At 36.8% G+C, this 22,666-nt stretch overlaps 1 protein-coding gene across 6 annotated transcripts in view; it reads left to right on the forward strand.

Annotated features, from left to right (window-relative positions):
• The window catches only part of ZBTB20 (zinc finger and BTB domain containing 20), an 897,756-nt gene that overhangs the window by 470,693 nt on the left and 404,397 nt on the right, over positions 1–22,666 (forward strand). For all 6 annotated transcript variants that reach the window (XM_055125915.1, XM_055125914.1, XM_055125917.1 and 3 more), the window contains one exon: positions 14,863–14,910. The gene's annotated coding sequence lies outside the window, so the exon portion shown is untranslated. The remainder of the gene's footprint in view (positions 1–14,862; positions 14,911–22,666) is intronic.

Raw genomic sequence — 22,666 nt, forward strand, 5'->3', positions numbered from 1 at the left:
AGTTGAATGTAGGATCTCGATTTGGTTATTATTTTCCATTATGAGAGTAGTCTTTCTAGAGTAGGCCATAGCTAGCACTTCAACAAAGTTTAAGTCTATAAGGTGAGAATGAACTATGTCAAACAGGTCAGTTCTGAACATACTTTTCTCTGGTAAATTATGCTCACATGTATATTTATGTTCTTCGTATATTTGTCATGTGACTGAATATTTATGTACATGCATGCTTGTTGAAGTAACATAATTGCATACATTTATACATTTTGGTGGGTATGTGTATTTATATATAACACATACATATATATACAGTATGTGTGTATATATATAAATATATGTCTGTGTGTATGAGAAACAGATGCACTGTAGGCAGATAAAGCAGATAAATATAGATTCAAATAGAAGCAAACCATATAAATATAGATGTTATATAGAGTGAAATCAAGCACGCAGCACCATTTCATTATTGATTGAAGTCTTTGTAATACAAAAATTGGAAATCAGTAACTGACATTGAAAATATTTATTGCATCACTGTCACATGAAGGCACAGTGTAAGGTAAGAAAACAACTTTTAATTTTGAAGAAGCATTATCATAAAGACATTACTTTTAATCATGTAACTTATAATGATTTTTAATGCTATGCAGTATGGGAGTGTTAAGAGTACATATATGTCACCTCTCCTAAGATATTTCTGTAGAGCAAAACAATGCATAAGAAAAGTCCTGAGAAATAACTTGATAAAAGTGACACAATCTTTTTTGTTTATACCCTATGGTCGTAGTCTATAGCTTTTTTTCCTAGCCAACTAAGTTGTGTATCTATTATACATTATACATCCTTTCTCACAATTTAAGAGAATGTGCTTGAAGGAGATCATTTGAGATGCAAGACCAAATTCACCATTGTTAAGTTACTTTTGTGGGGATGCTTACAATTGTGTTAGTGAGTGCGTTGTGTGGGTAAAATTGAACTTCCTTCTGCCATGTTCATGTCACTGTTTTTCACCCATCAAAATAATTGGTTTTGAGGTTTTGTTTTGTGTGAGGAGAGGAAGGTATTATGAGTTATTTTTAGAAGGTTTGAGTTTAACTGGATAATTTTTGTACTGTTACAAGTTATGTCGTGTTCAGATATTTAAATACAATTTTAAAATCAGTTGTGCCTCCTATTTTCCACTAAATTTAATCTATTTCCCTAAGCAGATTTTGTCTCTTCTTCAGCTTTGCTATAAGAACAAATAGAAAAGCTAAAATCTGAAGAAATCTCTTCAAACTGTGTAGATACATGTCCTGCTTTTGCTTTACACCACCAAATTGTCGAAGCTGTTGTTGATCTTTGTTTAGTTTACTGTTGCCTTTCCTTTTAAGGATGGCGAAGAGAGCCAGGAAGATGCCCTATTACTCTGCTTTTGTGTGTGTGTGCTTCTTCTAAACCAAAGTTGGTGTTCATGCTTCTAATGAAATTTAGACATGTGAAGGAAAGAAAGGAAGAGTAAAGCAATAAGGGAACTTACTAAGAGTTGAAGAATGAATTAGTGCTGCCTAAAGAGTTATGAATTCTTCTCAAATCTATGTAACTGTAATTACTTTGTTGCTATGTTTTTTGCCAAATTAGCATCATAAAAATATATTTCAAAGAAAGTTCAATAGTCTTTAGGGTAATAATATATATCTCTCTCTTTCTCTTTCTCTTTCTCTCTCTTTCTCTCTTTCTCATACACACAAATGTCTCTCTTTACACACACAGACACACATCACACAAATGCTCATTTACAAAGTTGTATGGAAGGTTTTTTTAGGGGGAGGAGGGGTTTATACTCAGCAGTGTTCAGGGCTTACTTCTGGCTCTGCACTCAAGCATCACTCATTGTGGTGCTCAGGAATCATGCAGAGTTCCAGGGATTGAACCCAAGTTAGCAGCAAGGCAAGTACCCTACCTGCTATGTTATCGCTTTGGACCAAGTTGTGAAAGTTTTATTCCAAAAATATGTATTGTGTGAAAAATGGAGTATACTATTCATTTCATAAATCATCTCAAATGCATCATAATAATGTATAAAGTTGATTAAAAAAAACTCTACTGCTACAAACTGTACTTTTTAAACTGCTGTTATGACCTGATGAGTTCAATGCTTTCTTCTGCAAGTGCTTATGAGTATTAAATATGTCTACATATAAAATATTTAGTAAAAAAACTTATAAAAAATTATTGTTTGCCAAATAAAATGGCAAAGTTATTTTATTTTTATACATACACTCATTCTAGACTGAAGCATTATGACCTGTTTAACTTAAATATTTTATGATTAAAATTCCAAGGCAATTTTGTACACATACACACATTCACACACATTCATCTTTTTTTCCTGCCCTTTGTTTATTTTCTTTCTCTTGACTGAACAAATTTACTATTTAGCTTTTATTGAGTACTTCATAATTACCAGAAATTTTTTAAAGAAAATAATGTTAATATGCACATGCAGATAGACTGAACTGTAAATGTTATATAAATTGTTTGACTTTATGTGTATTATATTTTCATTTAGTATAAATTTTTTAAGGAAATTTTAACAAGTCAAATACCTGGTCCAATTGTAATATTACTTGGAGATTGTGTACTTCTTTACCTACAACAAAGAACATGTTCAGATGTTCATTTGGAAACAGAGTTAGTAGAGCCTAATCCAAGGTAGTAATCAGTTTCTTCCCAGTAGTCATTTACCCTTTCTATATCCTTGTTGGAGCATGAGATACCTCTTATCATTGGAGTGAAGCTATTTTTGGTGAGATATTCTGCTCTGATACGATGGTATATTAGAGTAATGTGGCCTGAGAGTGAAACAGATTTTGGTCTTTACCTGCACAACTTTCAAATTAGCTTTGAGGTCTTAATCAGGTTTGCTAATAATAGCTCTGGAACTAGGTTGCTGATCTCTATAATAGGCCAATATTGCTTACTTCACAGGGGGTTCATAATAAATGGAATAACATTAATGAATTATGTGGCATAGAATATGTGATAAATGCTAGTTTGCTTCTGGCCTATTCATTTTAATGTATACTTGTGATTTCCTACTTCTGTCCCTCCTAACCATTGTGACATAGCAACGGGACTCTAGCCATTAGACATCATAGTCAGTACCAGAGAAATTGGTATCAGTTTTCAAAGAATAAATGGGCCTGAGGAAATACCTCAGAGCAATGAAGCACATTGCTGCATGCACAGTGCTCACTGCTTTATCCCCAGCTCTGCATGGATCCCTGATCACCACTAGGTACAGTCATGGTAGTTTCCACTATCTGGTGGACTCACAGCTCGAAGGGCCATAACTTTTGTTTCATCACCAGGCTCCATTTTCAGGGATTATTCCTAAGTCCTGCACACTTCTGGGGAGCCCTTAAATTTTATTTAATGCCCACCCTGAGAACAGACTTAAGAGAGAAGAGCTAGAAGAAACACATCATGAATTAATCTCTCCTGTGATTGTAATGTTTTCTAGCCAGAAAACAGAAATAGAAGACCTTTCAAAAAGTGTACTGAGCCCAAGAGTAATAGAGATAAGAACCAAGAGGTCTGCCCCACAGCTTGGAAACTAGCCTCACATGCTGAGGGAAAGGTAGCTGAACTAGAGTAGGGAACATCTAGTAGAGGATGTTGGGAGGACACATCCGGGTTGAAGGATCACTGTCACTGTCACTGTCATCCCGTTGCTCATCGATTTGCTGGAGCGGGCACCAGTAATGTCTCTCAGTGTGAGACCTATTGTCACTGTTTTTGGCATATCGAATATGCCATGGGTAGCTTGCCAGGCTCTGCCATGCGGGCGAGATACTCTTGGTAGCTTGCCAGGCTCTCCGAGAGGGGTGGAGGAATCGAACACAGGTCGGCTGCATGAAAGGCGAACGCCCTATCCACTGTGCTATCACTCCAGCCCTGGGTTGAAAGATACATACCAAAAGTAGACTATAGACCAAATATGATGGCCACTCAATACCTTTATTGCAAACTACAACACCCAAAAGGAGAGAGAACAAAAGGGAATGCCCTGCTGCAGAGGCAGGGTGGGGTTGTGGGGGTTGGGGTGGAGGTGGTGGGAGGAATACTGGGAACATTGGTGGAGGATAATGGGCACTAGTGGAGGGATGTAAACAATCACTGTATGACTGACATGCAAACATAAAAGTATAAGTTTGTAACTGTACCTCATGGTGATTCACTAATAAAAATTTTATTTAAAAAGTGTACTGAATGCTGTTCACTGCAATAGAAATGAAATGAAATAATCATCGAAGATACTTACAGTAGCACTGTAGCACCGTCTTCCTGTTCTTCATTGATTTGCTTGAGCGGGCACCAGTAATGTCTTCATTGTAAGACTTTTTGTTACTGTTTTTGGCATATCGAATATGCCACGGGTAGCTTGCCAAGCCGTGCCATGTGGTGGGATATTCTCAGTAGCTTACCGGGCTCTCTGTGAGGGACAAAGGAGTCGAATCCGGGTCAGCCACATGCAAGGCATGCCCTACCCACTGTGCTATCGCTCCAGTCCACTAAACCCTTAAAAATCATGGGACATCGTTTTATTGTTCATTCCTACACTAAATTAATGTCCTTTATTCCACAATGGGTGTTGCATACTTTACTTCATTGTAGAATCAGCCTCCTTAATTAGCACCTACTATTTTTAGGAAATAGTGTAGTATCAAAATCCAAATGTATTGAAATGAATAGTTGCTGTATACTTTAATTTTTAAGGAATGTAGAAAGAAAAATATCTCTCACTCACATATTTAGAGCTGCAATTCAGCATAAGTCTAAATTATAAACCTGATAAGAGTTAACATTTATAAGGAAAACAATGACACAATCTTAATTCCCTGATTCTGGCAGGTAATTAACCTGCTCCTGTTGTACAGAGATCTCTTTCTCTTTCCAGAGTTCTTTTTTAACCTCAGATTTTACTTTCAGTATTACAGTAGTTTTTGTATGCAACTTTTTCTATTTTTATTTTTAAAGAATTTGGCCCGTGTTGAGGCATATTAAGCCTCCAGGATTTCTCTGGATCTCCTTCTACTGTGACACAGTTTCAAAATAGTCGTGTCATCAACAAGGAAGAAAATGGAAAAGAAAGGTGACCTGGTGAGGTAAAAAAACAAGTGGTCTAAGAATCCCAAGTCTTCTTGCTCCACCTTTGATGATATTCCTGGAGCACTAGTTCTGTCTCCTTATTATGAATGCAGGGCTCTTGACACCTGTAACATTCAGTGAGGACGCCTAGAGATTTTCAGTAGCTTATTGCAGGTTTATTTTTTTTAATTTAAATACATGTCAGAGACCTATTTATTGTCCAATATTAAGTTAAAAACTTTCCACTTGTGATTTCTTAGGATAGCAAAACACATTAACACCCCCCCCCCAAGAAAAAAGAGAGATTTCTGTAAGGAATAACAAATACTAGTTGGTGAAGCATAAAAGAGGAAGAGGAATCTGAGGTTAGGGAAAGATATAAATTCCCTAGAAAGTCAGTCAAAGTGGCTATTTAAAGATCTAAAGAATAAGAGGTGGGAGGAAAAAGAGAATGTAAAGGAGATTCAGATTAAAGGTAGCAAATTAAGTATAATACAATGTATTGGTTAATGTTTTTATAGCGTATGTATTCCTTATAAAATAATTGTGTGATCTATTTTTTATTGGCCTTAAAAATAATATTGACTATATAACTTTGACTTGGCCTATGCTCTGAAGAAATTATCTTGATCTCTAGAAAGTAGTTCTGAAATATACATATTCTTGAAAAACTTAGGACCTACTAAATTCAGAATATTCATATTATTAAAAGGGGCCAAAATCTATTATCATCTGCTTTTAGAATTCCTTAAAATAAACAAAATCACTTGACGTAAGGAGAGTAATGGAGGGTCAGGAGCATTTTGGTGATGGTTGCGTGCAGTGACTTTGTACAACAATATCATAATCTTTACCACTGTTGAAACCATATTATCTAAACAAATTTTAAAAAAGATTTTTAATCACATGGTATAACCTTGTTGGCATATTGGCAGGATGCTTTTTGAAAGAGTCGACGAACTGCTGAATTTCAGTGGATCATATCAATAATCAAAGTTAAAAAATATCTTGAAGATTTTTGACTGAGTCGTATATATATTATATATAATATAAATAATTTAATATATTATATATTTTCTAAATGAGTTTATCAAAATGGTTGCCCTACTTTGTAAACAAAATTTTGGTTAGGGGTTAAACCCAGAGCCTTATATGGAGTCATATTCCTGTCCCCAGCTGTAATTTTTGAGAAACTATACTTGCAAATCTAAAAGGCTTGTTCTCCAATTAACTAAAAGGTGGTGTTTTCGGGTTTATAATCCCAATTGCTTCCATAAAACTCCTGTTTAACCAATGAAATGGAAATGAGTATATTCTTGGTTGTTCTTCTATTAATTTAAATTTGCATAACCTAATCAAAACTCAACCTGACTTGCCCTTCAACACAAAGTTACATTCTCTCCCATTACTAAATGGCTGCATTCTTCTCAATATTTTTAAAAGATGAATTATGTTGATATCCTATGACTTTTCCTTTAGAATGTATCCATGGAAATTAAAATGGACTTTTCTGTGCTCAAAAATGAATTGAAAAATAGGCCAGGAGGGCTGGTGGAAATGAACATAAAACTTTGCTGATGCTATCAGTTTTATACTTTTTTAAAGATTTTTTTAATAAAATGGAGCTAAATTCAGCTGACCCCCCCCCACCAATAACTGATACTTCCTCACCATCGCTATTTTGTCTCTGCACATAAATGATAGAATAATATTGCTTAAGATTCCCCTAAATTATTATTATTATATGTTTTTCTAAGACTTTTTTAGTATTTTTTTTCCTACAGAAAAATGTTTTTCCCTTACTCCTTTTGCTGTTTTAACAAATAGTGACTGGGTATAAAGAATTTGCCAAACACTTCACAAGATCCTCAGCAAATTATTGTGTATGTGGCCATTGGTCATTTCAAATCTCCCTGAGGTTGAAGATAGCTCAAAGAAACTGAGTTTAATCCCTAGCACTATATTCCCCCTACTTCCCAAACCTTTAGATACAGCCCAGGAGGTACCCACATGCCTCTAGCACCCCTGAGCAGGACCAGTGCCAGGTAGCTGCAAGTGTTTACTGCACCATCAGCCTGATGGGCTGCCACATAAACATTGTTTGAGAGGCACCTTAAGATTGTTTGAATAAAATTGAGACTTGCTCCTCAACCTTCGACACATATCTTGCTTGCTTGTCTCTGTATTTTTGTTTGCTCATTTCCACTCTGAAGAAACCTGTGTCCTCTCTAGAGCATGCACTTACTTTTCTCTCCCCACACATTTTTTTCTAAATAAATTTCAATAGAAACGATTTGCTTCAACAAAAAATAAAATAATAATGATAATTTATGAAATTAAGTAAATAAAATTTCCCTGAATAATTAATGGAATATGTGTTTAGTAGATTAAGTAAGAGCATTGGATGTTCAGAAATTTAACCTCAGGTTCTTGTTCTTTGCCTTGGGTACCTCACGTGACTTCTCCCGGACATCATTTCCAAACCCACATTCAGGAAGAAAAAACCAGCTCCCTGCCTTGCTTTTCTAGCTGGGAGCTAAGAAAACTGTGATTTCTCTTTCTCACCATAGTGGTTGGTCTCAGCCGTATGACAGCACTTATATGAGAGTATAGGAAAGTTTTATACCTCATGGAAAAATCAACATCACCTATACTTTCTGATCCAAATTTTGGAAACTGCTGCTGAGATTGTCTATAAGTTCGCTACTGAAAGTTAAATTTAAAGTTTTCCCTATAAGAAATTATCCAAATTTTATTTTATTTATTTAGTTGGGTTCCTGGACACACAGAATTATACTCAGGGCACAACTGGCTGTTTGCTCAGGAATCAGTCCTGGTGATGCTCAGGGAAATATGTGCAGTTCTGGGAATCAAACCTGGGTCACTGTCACTGTCACTGTCATCCCGTTGCTCATCAATATGCTGGAGCGGGCACCAGTACCATCTCCATTGTGAGACTTGTTGTTACTGTTTTTGGCATACCGAATACACCACGGAGAGCTCACCAGACTCTGCCATGCGGGAGAGATACTCTCGGAAGCTTATTGGGCTCTCTGAGAGGGACAGAGGAATTGAGCCTGGGTCAGCTGCGTGCAAGGCGAAAGCCCTACAGTCTCAAACCTGGGTAAGCAAGGCAAATACCTAACTATTGTACTAGCTCCTCTCCAGTCTCAAATATTTTTTATGTGTTTTTCAACAGTCAAGAATTTTCCCTAATTTTCCTTATTTCTCTTTCACCATTATATATGGGATTATTCTGTTTAGTGAAATAATCTGTGGCCTATTTTCCTCTAAAGTAAAATAGGGGCTTATTCAAAGATTACTAAAATGCATTTTGTATGCACTTCAGAGGAAATTTGTAAAATAGAAGTGAAATTTTTTGTCTGATGATATCCCTATGTGTCTTTAAAATAATATTTGCAAGAAGGTAAAGTAGTTGAACCATAACATAGGCAATCACAGATAAAGATTCACAAATGCATAGAGAGAATGATAAATATGTGCATATGGAGAAGTCTGACAGTTTAGTGGAATTGCTTTCAAGTAATTTGACACATTAGTACTTTCAGACATTCACCTGCCAGTAATCCTCATTAGAAAGAAGATTGGAATATTGGGGTCACTAGCTCAAATGGGGTTTTCGGAGACCTGAACACTAACCAAAATTCAGAGCTAGAGAGAATATGAATGATTCCAGGCTTTCAACTTGTTTCTTTATGCTAGCTCTGTCCCTCTCCCCTCCCTTCTTTCCTCTCTCGGTTCCTCTCTTTGCTCCCTCCCCCTCCGGCTCCTTTCTTTTCAGTTTTCTGAATTCATTAAATGGCATAGTGTAAATCAATAGTAAACGCTAACCGCCTACTCTGTACTCAGTTACGCAACAACACAGAACCAGTACACAGAGACAAAAAGGGAAAAAGCACACACAGCCTTTACATTCAAAAGCTCTTGCATAATTTTACTTTTCCACAGCCAAAAGGAAAAAAAAAAAAGGAAATAACAGATGGGGAAACTTACAGTTTTTTTTCCCTTTTCTCAAACTGTTGAAAAGGGAGTTAGCTACCATCCCTGGCCATTTCTAGTTGCCCGAGGCTGCAGGGAAAAAAAAAAATGTCCCTTAGTTGTCTGTGCCTTAATTGACTTTAAAACAAGATTTTTTTGACCCTTCATAATCTGATGGATTTTCCAGGTAATAAAAAAGTTAAAATTATTCAGAGAGGTTTAATGCAAACTTGGTTTTTTGCTTCTTTTATGAATCAACATTTTAAATAGGAAATGAATGTTAAAATAGAGGATTTAAAAAGGCAGTGTATATTTTTATTTGAAATATAATCTCATGTACTATTTGTGTAGGAGGTCAGTTACGTAAGTGCTATTTGCCCTTGTTTTTTAATTTGAGGGCTATATAAATGTTAATTTATTACCATGATTATTACTATTATTTTGCAATTTTTAAGATTTTATTTTTGCTATAACACCATGATTAACAAAGTTGTTCATAATAGAGTTGTTTCAAGCATACAAAGTTCCACCAGTCCTACCCCCAATGAGACCATCACTCCACCAATGTCCCCAGGTTTCCTCCCACCCCACCCAGCCCTCTTGGCAGACATATAACAAATTTATTTCATATTGCTTGCTTCATCAAAACTTAAAGGAATGGCAAATAGAATTATCAGAAAATAAATAAATAAAAGTTTGTGATGATTGATTGCCATATGATTTAGCCTGTGTAAATAAAGAAATTAAAATCATTTAATGCAACGTAATACAATGCCTATTCTCATTTACATAAAAAGTTTCATCTGTGGCATCTTAAATATATTGTATTCAATTTTAGTTTTTATTTGGATCTTACTATGGTAATTATCATGTCTTCCCTGACATAAATAAAATTTTCCCATTTAAATTTTCTTAATTTTCTACACTCTGACTGAATTTTATATGAGTAGGTCTTACATATTTTATATAAACTCTAAAATATATTAGCACACTATTCGGCAATTCTCATGCAAAATACATTAAAGTACTAGACCCTTAATGGAAGAGAAAACATCTAGATGCTCCAACAGAGACACTCATTTCAAACTCCCTATAGAATCCATCCTTTAAACAACAGTTTCATTTTAAAACCTGTAGTTTCTGGAATTCTCATTTAGAACTTTCTGACTCACTGTTCCCTGGAATACCTTTGAATTCATCCTACTGCCCTTTCAAATATGAAATGAAATTTTGTTTTTCTCTTCTGTTTGCAGTCCTTCACTCCTTTCCCATGCATTCTTTTTTTTTCTTTATTTTCCATTGCATTATCTCTTCCCTACTAAGATAGATGGGAACAAAATGAGGTTTGTTTGAGGTTTATCGACCTTCCTTCCCTGTTACAATATGTTGTTACACTTTAATTCTGTCCCCTGGAAACTATGCATTTATCTGATGAAGGTTAGAGGATTCGGGTTGGTTGTGTTCTTCATTCTTAGTGTCTGCTGTCAATTGGCTATAAAATGGATACAAAATAATGAGAAATGAGGCCTAGAAGAAAATAAGATCAGGACTGTGACGGGTGGTAATGGTGGTAGTTCGGATGGTTCTTAAATGCAGTTGTAAAGGGTGAAATGGAGAAGGACGTGAGAAAGAATTGAGGGGAGTATTTCATCTCTCTGAGTTTGGAATCATATATTTCCCTTTGTTTCTGTAAGGTAAGATCATAAAAATTGGTTCGTTTGATTTTACTGAAGGTAGGAGGTGAGTTTTTCCTTTGGTTTAAACATATTTCAAGTTTTAAAAAAAAAAAGATCCAGGCTAATTCCTAGTTTGTTTAGATTTTTTTATATGTATTGAATTTAGTATTCCTTTTATATGGAAAAAAATCTGGTGCATAGAGATAAAAATCAATGCCAAGAGAATTTTTCTGTTTTTTTCATGTTCGATAGACTGAATATGTACTCCATTTTAACAATGGAGTGATTGAAATCATTGGGATTATCATGTCTCTATTTATGATAACATGAGGATGTCTTTTTCTGTCTTAATATGGCTGACTGAGCTAGTAGATTTTTACTTTTAAAAGACTATAGTGTAAATAGATTTCTTTATAGAAAAATAATGAAAATGAGCCAGTATAATTTAGTCTTCAACTAGACATTATAAACATGTTTATATTTTTTATAACTATCCCTCTACATAGGTTATTCTGAGCATGGATTCTTATATACAGTCTTGCTTTTTGTATACCTGATTGACAAAATAAATTCTGTACCATGTAAAATGCATTCTTTATAATGTAATGTTACCATGATTAATCATCTGTAACCAAGTACTTTATTTTGGTGTGCAGTTCTATATACAGGACATCATTCAGCAGGCCCTGGATGTTCAAGGAAAACTTTAAAAACCAAAGCTCTATAGACAAGCATTTTCTTGATTTTCAAAATTAGGTGGAGGCATCACCTAGAAGCAATTAATGAAAATGTCTAAGCAAAACATCTTTGAACGTTTTGCCTGCCTCAATTTTCCACAGTAGTTTTCACTTTGACTTTTCATTAGTCTTTTCAGTGCCCAGGGGATGCCAGCCGAATCTCTCCAGCACTAACGCTCGATGATAACCATGACCTTGGGAACAGATAGTCTAGTTTCCTTTCTATATGGGCTCAGCTCTAGTAGGGGTTGGCAGGCCTAAACATTTTAGTCCCTGAATATGCAAGAGGCTAGGAACAGTTTCTGACATTTTCTAATTTTTCCGGAGCCCTTCACAACTCTCTCAACCTAGCTTTTTGTTGCTATTGGCAGTCGCGTACAATTTTTTTAATGTTGCAACAAGAACCTCAGTCACTGACTTACCTTTTTAGCAGAATCTCTCGTATCATAAATAAAATGTCATAAATATCATATTTTGGAGGGCTGGTGAGGGAACTCCTGTGATTATTTGTTCCACGTCAGTATACAGGTGAACACTAAGCTATTTGAATTATAAAAGAGTAATAAAATAGAATACAGAATTCTTCAAGAGTTAGTAATATATGAATTTTCCTATTTCATTAGAAATGTCTTTTTATCCTCCCTGTCTTTATAAGAGTAACAAATTATAGGAGGCAATTTTATCTCTTTATTAAATGTCTCTTAAATGGTCAAGTCTGTGAAGACCTGTGTGTCATTTAAAAACTGTAATTTTGACAAGTTGCTTCTAATGGTCCTCATTAGGTTCCATGCAAATATTGTATACATTTATGCTTTGAATCTCAGGTAAACTCTCCCCAAACTCATCCCCTGGATGTTTTTAATCTTGCTTTTTCTTATTTTTCTCTGGTCTTATTCTTGGTGCTAGAGAGATGGTATAGGCATCAAGGTGTTTGCTTTGCACACAGCAAACCCTCATTCAATCCCCACACCACAGGTATAATCCCCTGAGTACAGTCAGGAGTGATCCCACAGAGTCAGGAAGTGCCTAAGCACATCAAATATACGTATCTATATCTATCTATCTATGCTTAGGTACTTATGTATATTAATATATGAGCATGATCATCATATCTATATGATCTTGTTTTTAGACTTTTTATATTTATATAGACCCTAGGATGCAGCACTGTAGCACTGTCATCCTGTTGTTCATCGATTTGCTCGAGCGGGCACCAGTACTCTCTCCATTGTGAGACTTATTGTTACTGTTTTTGGCATATCGAATATGCCACAGATAGCTTGCCAGACTCTGCCGCACAGGTGGGATACTCTCAGTAGCATGCCGGGGTCTCCGAAAGGGACTGAGGAATCGAAACCCGAAAGGGACTGAGGAATCGAAACCAGGTCGGCCACGTGCAAGGCAAATGCCTTACCCTCTGTGCTATTGCTCCAACCCAGAGCCTAGGATAAGTACCATAAACCAATTTTTTTTTCTTTTTGGGTCACACCCAGCGTTGCTCAGGGGTTACTCCTGGCTTTGCACTCAGGAATTACTCCTGGCGGTGCTCAGGGGACCATATGGGATGCCAGGGATCGAACCCGGGTCGGCCGCTTGCAAGGCAAACGCCCTACCCGCTGTGCTATCGCTCTGGCCCCCATAAACCAATTCTTTAAAGAGGTCTTTTGTATAGTGCTTTGTGATTTTTAACTACAACAATTTCTGATACTTCAAATTTTCAATTTTGGCTTAGCTTTGTAAACTCGGTTATTTTAAAGACCTCTGTCACTGTCACTGTCACTGTCATCCCATTGCTCATCGACTTGCTCGAGCGAGCACCAGTACCGTCTCCATTGCCAGACTTGTTGTTACTGTTTTTTGGCATATTGAATACGCCACGGGTAGCTTGCCAGGCTCTGCCATGCGGGCAAGATACTCTCTGTAGCTTGCCAGCTCTCCGAGAGGGACAGAGGAATCTAACCCAGGTTGGCCGCGTGCAAGGCAAACGCCCTACCCACTGTGCTATCGCTCCGGCCCAGAATATCAGATGAGTACCATAAATCAGTTTCTTAAAGAGTTCTTTTATATACTGTTTTGTGATTTTTAGCTTCAACAATTCCTGATATTTCAAAATTTCAATTTTGGCTTAGCGTTGTAAACTCTGTTATCTTAAAGAGCTCACTCTGGTTACTTTTAAGACCTCACTCTAGTGGTAATATTGTCAGTAGATCTTAAAGAGCTCACTCTGGTTACTTTTAAGACCTCACTCTAGTGGTAATATTGTCAGTAGATGATCCAGTGAAACAACTTCTAGCTTCAAAATTATAAAATCAGTGGAAGGACAGACTTGTGGAATTTTTGATATACTGCTGCATTTGATATACTGCATAAGGAAAGCAGTTGTTGGTTCTTTTGCTTTTGGTTTTTGGTTTGGTTTGGTTCGGTTTGGCGGTTATGCTCTAGGCTTACTCCTGGCTCTGCGCTCAGAGCTCACTCCTAGCAGAATCAGGAAACCCTGTGTGGTACTGGGGATTAAACCTGTGTGGGCCATCATCCTACCCACTGTACTATCTCTCCGGCACCTAGGAAAGTTCATTTTTTAATGGAAATAATATAATATTTGGTAATGTTGTTGCTCTATAGTGGAAGCTTTTTAAAACGTTAATTTAGGGTTTGTTGTTGCTCTGTAACTTAGCATAAAAGGTTTTGGCTTTAAAAGGTTTCAGTTCACTCATCCCATTTGTCTTGAAGTGTTCGCAGTTAATGTTGTACATGCATTTATACTCATGAGGGAAGATAAAGCCAATAACTCCCAATTCATGAAACCAGGGGTAAATAATCCATAGCTTATTCTTCCGCCACCGCCACAATATTTATATCAAGAACAAAGTAACAAAAACCAAAAAAAAAAAAAAAACAAGGGGAAACCAGTTTGTTTTTATTTACAAACTGTTTAATCCTAAGTACGGTAAAGTTCAAATGGAGCTACAAATCCTGGGGGTCACAATGGTTTGATTTATTTTTTTAAACAGACCATGGATAATTAACCATAAAGCATAACTTTCTCAACACAAGTTACAGTGAATTTCTGAAATGGGCAACAAGTCACTTGCAACTGGTCATAACTAGATCAGGCTTTTAAAGATGCAGTTTCAAAAACCAGTTTCTCAGTACACAGTTAAATGTTCATTCTGAAAGGGAAGCATAATTATTTACCTTTTGTCTAGTATCACTAAGTCAGTGTCCCAAAGTGAAAGGTAAAGTGGTTATTTTCTTGATTACCATGTTGTCATATCTTTATTGAAGCCCTAGCATTAATAGTGGTTTTTGTTTCATTTCAGAATGTTTCACCATCAGTAACTGGATATTTCTCAGGACATTACTGTCTGGTAAGTAACTTAATTATTTCTAAATGATGGACCAAAATATTGTGGTACAAAGAAGTCAAGTATAATTTTCCCAGTCTTAGGAAGTATTAGAACTAAAGGTTTTATTGAGTCCACTAGCTCAAGTACTAAATTTGAATAGAAATGATTTTGATGTTGATGAAGGATATGCATTTCATATTCTGTTATTTTCCTTGAAATAGAATTTTTAAATCATAAATTGTAAACAGGAAAAACTGTTATCACTGAGCTTAACAAACATTTTACAAAGGTAGAAGTATTCAAACTATTTTTCACAAGCGTGCAAGTATTCAAAGTATTATTTGTAACGCTCTACAGATACACACCACACACACACACACACACATACGACACATGCGTGAACAGTGACGGTGATCGGTGAAGGTGACATCAGAATTTTCTGTGTTGGAACATTAGATGCTGTGGCAAGAACCAAGCTAGCACAAAACTCTTTGAACATGTGCTGTTTTGAATGGCTGATTGCTATTCTCTGATATGCTAGAAATCTGAAATGCATTCAGTCTAGTTGTATCAGGTTTTAAAAATCAAACGTGATTGTTTTGTGCATAGCCACAAAAAAAAAAAAAGAAAAATTCTCATTAGGACATCTCCCCACTATCAGTGAAGTAAGAAAACCAAGATCAGGATGGATGGCAAGTGAGCCTACCCAACAATGCCTCCAGGACGGTGTCTCTTTGACTGAGAATCTGTGATCTTTTGTAAAGGTTGTGGCCTTCTATAATTCTTGAGATTTCAGTGATGAGAGGACAGTACAGGCCAGCATGGAGGACGTCTTGATTGGGGATCATGTTAAATAGAGCATGAAAAGGCTGAATTTTTGAGAGGTGGTCTGCGTTGGAACACACCGTCAAATATACTGGTGTTCTGGAGGAGGGAAGGGTTGACCGGTCTGGTGTCTGACTGTAGTCTGCTTGGCTCTTGACAGGCCTGTTTAGTCATGAATATCACAGTCATCCAAACTTTAGAAATGATGCTTTGGATTTTCTGTTATATGAATGTACAATGTACATAAAATTGGAAAAACAATGTCTGTGCAATAAAGACAGCTTTCTAACGGGGATTGTCCATATCCCTTGCACGTGACCCATAGTTGTTGCCATATTTTCATTTCTAATTCTGTTGTGCATCTATCTCTGGCTCTGTGAACATATCCGTTTTGTCATTGAAGGCCACAGCTTTAAGGGCTGTGATTCCCTCTCCTCCCAATTCCTCTTCCCATGCTGTATTTGTTAGGCTGTCCTCCACTCCCACCAACCAAATCATAAATAAAAAGATTAAAAAAAAAATAGAACCCTCCTATCAGTGTGAGTTCTAGCGTCTCAAAGACAGGCTTATTTGGTAACTTTCGTTTGTCACTCTTTTTGCATTCATTTCAAAATGATCTCATCACAAAACGGCCTGAATTTCACACTCTTTCTGGCTTGCAATGAAGCCAGTTCTCCCATTTCTACCCAACACACAGAAAGCTCTTTATGTTTCTATGATGAGATAAAATCTGTATTGACATTTCTTTTCCTGTGGGTGTATTTCACTTCTAGGTACTAAGATTTAACCTACCAGGGCCATGTTGTGTATTTGCAGTTTTTCTGTTTTAGTAAATGAAAAGCTCCTTGGGAAGATTTTATCCACTTTATATCCACTTTTATCTTATCCACTAATGAATAAATATTTATTTTCATTTTAAAATGATACATGTTCATTAAAGTAATTTGAAAAATACATAGGAGTGAAATGAAGAAAAATTAAAGTAATTATTCCTATAATTTAAATCTAATCATTAATAACCATATAATATATTCCCTTATTCTCATTTTCCCTGAGGATATATATTTTAAAACATGCTGCAATCATACTTTGTATATAATTTTCTGTCCTGCTTTCAAAAATTTACTCTAAGAATCTACAATGAAATAACCAAAACCTTTTAAACATACATTATTTAAAATGAATATTCTTTTTGAAAAGCTTATTTACTTTATCTAAAGGTTTAATAGCAGCATTGTTAGATTTTCACTTTATACTTGTACATGAAAAGTAAATAAATCAATAATTAGTAAATGGGTAGATGTCTACATGAAATTATATTTAAAATTTTTTATTATTAAATGCATCAAAACCTGAAAGTAGACATTATTAAAATGAGCTCACATATACCCATCACCCAGCTTGCTCAATGACTAACTTGTAAACTATCAGTTTCATTCAGAGAAATAGTTATCACTGTAGATAAGAATATCTTCTTCTACATATATGGCATCATATTTTCTAAAATATAACAGTTGATACTAAAACCTTATCAATATGTAACCTAATATTCTTAGCCACATCTGAAAGCCAAAATGTAATTTTGTTACCAAGAGACAATTCACAGATTTCTTGAAAAAACTGTTGGGTGTGGACACTTGTTTCTGCTTAGTATATGACAATTTGTTTATCAGATCTATGCATCATTAAAAATACTCATCACAGGCAATATGCTATGTTATATATGGTTCTGAATCTGAGCAAAAATGAAAACAAGTAGTCTCTTGTCTACGTAAAGTCAGCACGACTTGAAACTGGAAAGACAGTACAGTGGGTAAGGTACTTGCCTTGCACACAGCTGACCCAGGTTTGATCCTGGAAACCTCATATGGTACCCTGAACACCAGCAGGCATGATCCCTGAGTGTGGCCCAACCTCCTCCACTCAAAAAAAAAAAAAAAAAAGTAGTGTGACTGTAGCCAATAATAGGTAAATATGGCAAGCCTGTGTTTAAACCAAATGTATTGATAGATATTTTTTAGATATTTTTAAAAATATGTATTTGAAAGACATATTTATTAGCAGAAACAAAAGATTTCTTCCGAAGAAACCTTAGTTCCTTCCTAAGGAGAAAATAAAAAGTCTGAACAGGAAGAAATTCTATATTTAGTCTGGATAATTTGGGGGCATCTCCCAAGTACGTTTCAGAGAATCCAGGATCATTCCCAGCTTTACTCGGGTCTCCGGTCCAGATGGTCCAATACTTCACAGAGCTGCTACTTGGCTCCAGTTGTGCCGGGTATCACAAGTGCCACACCTAGCAGTGCTCAGGGAGCCTCCCGGGCAATGCCTGGCAGTGATGCAGGGTGCCTCGCCCCGCCAGGGAGTTAGGGCATGTACTCATCACACATGCATGGCAAGTGCCCCTGATTTATGGCCCTGGTCCTAAGCGTGAATATCGTTTCAGAATAGCACTATGTAGAAATGGGGGAGGAAGAAAAACATTTTCTGAAACAAAGGGCACTTGCACCCTAGGTGCCCGTAAGATAGTGCTTATTTAATCTAAATCTTTTCAAAGAACCTGTCAGCCAGCTTTCCTTGGTGACAGGATCCTCATTGTACACTCCCACAGATGTGGAATGCTCTGTGTGAGTGAGGCTTTCTGTGGAACGCTTGAGTCCCAGGGTTGTCCTGCCTATCTTATTTTGAGTTGCCAGCCAGTGACTATTCGGAGATAGGTGTTGTCCAACAGGTGTGCTCCACACGTCAGAAATTCAGGATGGGAGTTACTGTCACATCCAGCATCAGTGTAAACTGAATTTATGTGTTACTCAAGCCTACTTAATCTTAGAAGCACATTTTCCATTGGCCTCGAAAGTGAATAGCTAGAATATTGATGTGCCTAAGCCTTGGGGAGCAAAAAAAAAAAAAAAAAGCTTATAAAGCTTCTGCACCACACTAAATCTCTATAAAAATATGAGTGTTTACTATATAGACACCTACAAAATATTTTCAGCCAAAGTTGGTAGAGCAAAGCACATGGAAATAAAAATAAGAAAAAAAAAATAACATGAGCAATAAACTATCCCAAGCAAACCAAATGCATCTGTAGGATTTACCAGAGTGAATAGTATACTTTTTTTCTCCATTTTATTATTTTGCCACATCAGTGTTTTGATTGTTTTTATTTCTCTTTTATCCTGAGTTAACATTGCCATGATTAAATGTCCTTAAAGGGTCAGAAATATACCAATGGTAGTATTGAGGCAGATATGCAAATATAGGAAGAATAGATGGAAACTAGACACTGTACTAATTTAAGATTTCAAGGATAACATCATTATCCATAATGTACATATTTTAAACATTGCAGTTTTATTATATTAATATTGATGTTATACTATAATCAAAAGAAAGGCATAAGTCCTCACCTCTTCCTGCATCTTTTTCTTTTTTTTTTCTTTGATTCCACTGTCCCTCGCAGAGAGCCTGGCAAGCTATCAAGAGTATCCTGCCCACAAGGCAAAGCCTGGCAAGCTACCCATAGCGTATTCAGTATGCCAAAAACAGTAACGTCTCACAATGGAGACGTTACTGGTGCCCGCTCGAGCAAATCAGTGAAAAACAGGACAACAGTGGTTATGACAATGCTTACATCACTTTTTTTTTGCTCTTTTTGTTTTTTTTCCCGCTCTCACCCTTCTACCCCCCTGCATCTTTTTTCTTATATGTGATATTGTATTATGCAATTCATGTCATAGAAACTGGTGCCTTTGTTTTGTTTTTGTTTTTGTTTTTTTGTTTGGGGGCCATCTCTGGCAGTACTTAGGACATATTCATAGCTCTGTGCTCAGGGTTTCCTCTTTATAGTGCTTGGGAACTTTACGGGGGGACCAAAACTGACCCAGAGTCAGCCTCAGGGACGATAAGCACTAAGATCTCTCTGTTATGCCTCTGACCCATAAACTGCCTTTAAAAAGAATAGCTTTCCATAGCCGGAAGCCTGCCTCATGAGCTGGGGGAGAAGGCAGCTGGAATAGAGAAGGGATCACTAAGTCAATGATGTTTGGAGGGCTCATTCTGGATGGGAGATGTGTGCTGAAAGTAGACAAAAGACCAAACATGATAGCCTCTCAGTATTTATATTGCAAACCATAATGCCCCAAAGTAGAGAGAGAGTATGGGGGAAATTGTCTGCCACAGAGGCAGGAGGTGGGTTCAGATGGGGTTGGGGGGGGTGGATACTGGGGACACTGCTGGTGTAAAATGTGCACTGGTGGAGGGATAGGTGTTTGATCATTGTATCACTGAAACTCAAACATGAAAGCTTCGTAATTGTATCTCACAGTGATTCAATAATAATAATAATAATAATAAAAATAAAGAATAGCTTTATGCCATATTTCTTTCCTGCTAATGTATTATACATTACACCCAGATGAACCATCAGTGCCTCATCATGTCAATAGCCATAATAATAATTACTAACAATGGAACTCGCTCCTTGGTATGTGTTTAGTGTTTCATTTACCCTTGAGTTTAATGTCTAGTCAGTTGTTGGCATGCATGTGACCATATACTCATACTATAAAATGATTATTTTATGAAATTAATGTATCATACTCTCTCTTTCACCCTACTTGAGTTTCCAATCATGGTCAAATGACAGGGGAGGGAATCTTTTGCAAATGCCCCGTCAGCTAGGGTTTTGTTTTAGAACTAAAATGCAAAGATAGTCACAAACAAAAAGAAATGATGTGCCATGCTGTCAGATATGTTTCATGAAGTTAGCATATGTTGTGGGTAAACTTTTGGATACGTATCATACCATCATACATAATTACCAAAAGAAGGGGAATTATGACATTCTCTTACTGAGATAGCTTGGTTCTGTTTCACCTAGAATACTGAGGGATGGATGAAAACCCCATTCAATGCAAAGATTCCAAGATTATTTTGCCACCAGGTTGGTCCTTTGGTCAAAGTAATAATTTGTTTTCTGGGTTTTGAATGACCACTCAAAATCAAACTATGGTATTTGTGGTGTGTAGATTTACAACCTGTGAATACCTAGTTTGAAAAACTTTTATAATTAATTATTTAAAGATATTTTAGCTCTTAACTTTCTTTTTGTCCACAAACAAGTTGATTGGTTAATTATGTCCTTATTTTGATTGTTGTTGCTGTGCATATTGTGCATAAAACAGGAAAGAGGAGAGACTGTAAGAGGTAATTATAGTGGCAAATTTGTACTTTCTCTAACCGTTCTCATTCTCTAATGTTTTGATTGCATATAAAACCTGCACTCTAAGAAGTAATGTTTCAATTTTTCTAGAAAAACAACAGAGGAGAAAAACAAAAGCCATTCTTTAGAATGAGGTCAAGCACAGTTGGCTAACTACAAATATTAAAAGTTCATTCAAAGACTGTTTCAGTCCGGAGAACTTTGCTGTTTGAACTTCCTTTGATAATAATAATCCAGAGCAATGGAGAAATGGAGACTGATTTTTAATTTTTTTTTAATTTTATTGAATCACCGTGAGATAGTTACAAGCGTTCATGTTTGGGTTACAATCTCACAATGATCAAACACCCATCCCTCCACCAGTGCACATTCCCCACCACCAATATCCCGGGTATATCCCCCTTTCCCACCCTCCCCTTGCCTCTATGGCAGAAAATATTCCCCATACTCTCTCTCTCTCTCTCTCTCTCTCTCTCTCTCTCTCTCTCTCTCTCTCTCTCTCTCTCTCTCTCTCTCTCTCCGTCTCTCTCTCTATTTTTGGGCATTATAGCTTGCATAGCTTGCAACACAGACACTGAGAGGTCATCATGTTTGGTCCATTACCTACTTTTGAGATTTTTTTTTTTTTTTTGCTTTTTTGGGTCACACCCAGCGATGCACAGGGGTCACTCCTGGCTCATGCACTCAGGAATTACTCCTGGCGGTGCTCGGGGGACCATATGGGATGCTGGGATTCGAACCCGGGTCGGCCGCGTGCAAGGCAAACGCCCTACCCGCTGTGCTATCACTCCAGCCCCCACCATTACCTACTTTTGGCATGCATCTCCCATCCCAATTGATTCCTCCAGCCATCATTTTCTTAGTGATCCCTTTCTATTCCATCTACCTTCTCCCCTCTGCTCTTGAAGCAGTCTTCCAGCTATGGGGCAATCCTCCTGGACCTTGTATCTACTATCCTTGGATGTCAGTTTCATGTGATGTTATTTTATACTCCACAAATGAGTGCAGTCCCTCTATGTCTGTCCCTCTCTTTCTGACTCATTTCACTTAGCATGATACTAAAACGGAGACTGATTTTGGGGTCCTGGGAGATCTAAACTTTTACAAGTACATGATGGGTATAGTGGATTATTAAAAGCATGAGTTACTTCTGAGATGGCGCATCTAGACCTGAGTAGAGTTAGAACTCACCCACCAAACACCAGAGGCTGAGTGATGAATCTTTAAGACTATCTGCAGGTGATTCATTCAACAAGCTTTTGATGTTTACTATGTGCCAGTAAATGTGAACTCACTGTAGTTCCCTTGCATTCTTATGTCTTTTATTAAAATTAGTTATTTTTTTTTTCAAAGCAAGCAGAAATCTCCTTCTAGATTGCTAACGGCCTGCACATATTTGCATGTAGCCGAAGCTTCTAGGTCTCTTCCAGGAACTCCGGTTGTCAGCCGGTGATCTTGCCTTTGTCTTTGCTCCTAGTTCCGCCTGTGGCGCCTGTCACTAGCAGTCAAATAAGGACAATTTTACCATTCTCTCCTGCTGCTCTAATTTTTTTTAGTGCCGGTACATGAATTTGTTATTCTTTATAATTCCCTTTGAAGTTGGAAATCCGAGGGGAATCTAAAACCGACCAGATGTTTCTGCTGCTGGAGAGGGAAAAGAGTTAGGATTAAGTTGAACAAAAACTTGGTCTCAAGAAAAAAAAAAAACTAGCTAACAATTTCAGCTGG

Source organism: Sorex araneus, chromosome 2 (assembly GCF_027595985.1).
Source record: "Sorex araneus isolate mSorAra2 chromosome 2, mSorAra2.pri, whole genome shotgun sequence".
Lineage (NCBI taxonomy): Eukaryota > Metazoa > Chordata > Mammalia > Eulipotyphla > Soricidae > Sorex > Sorex araneus.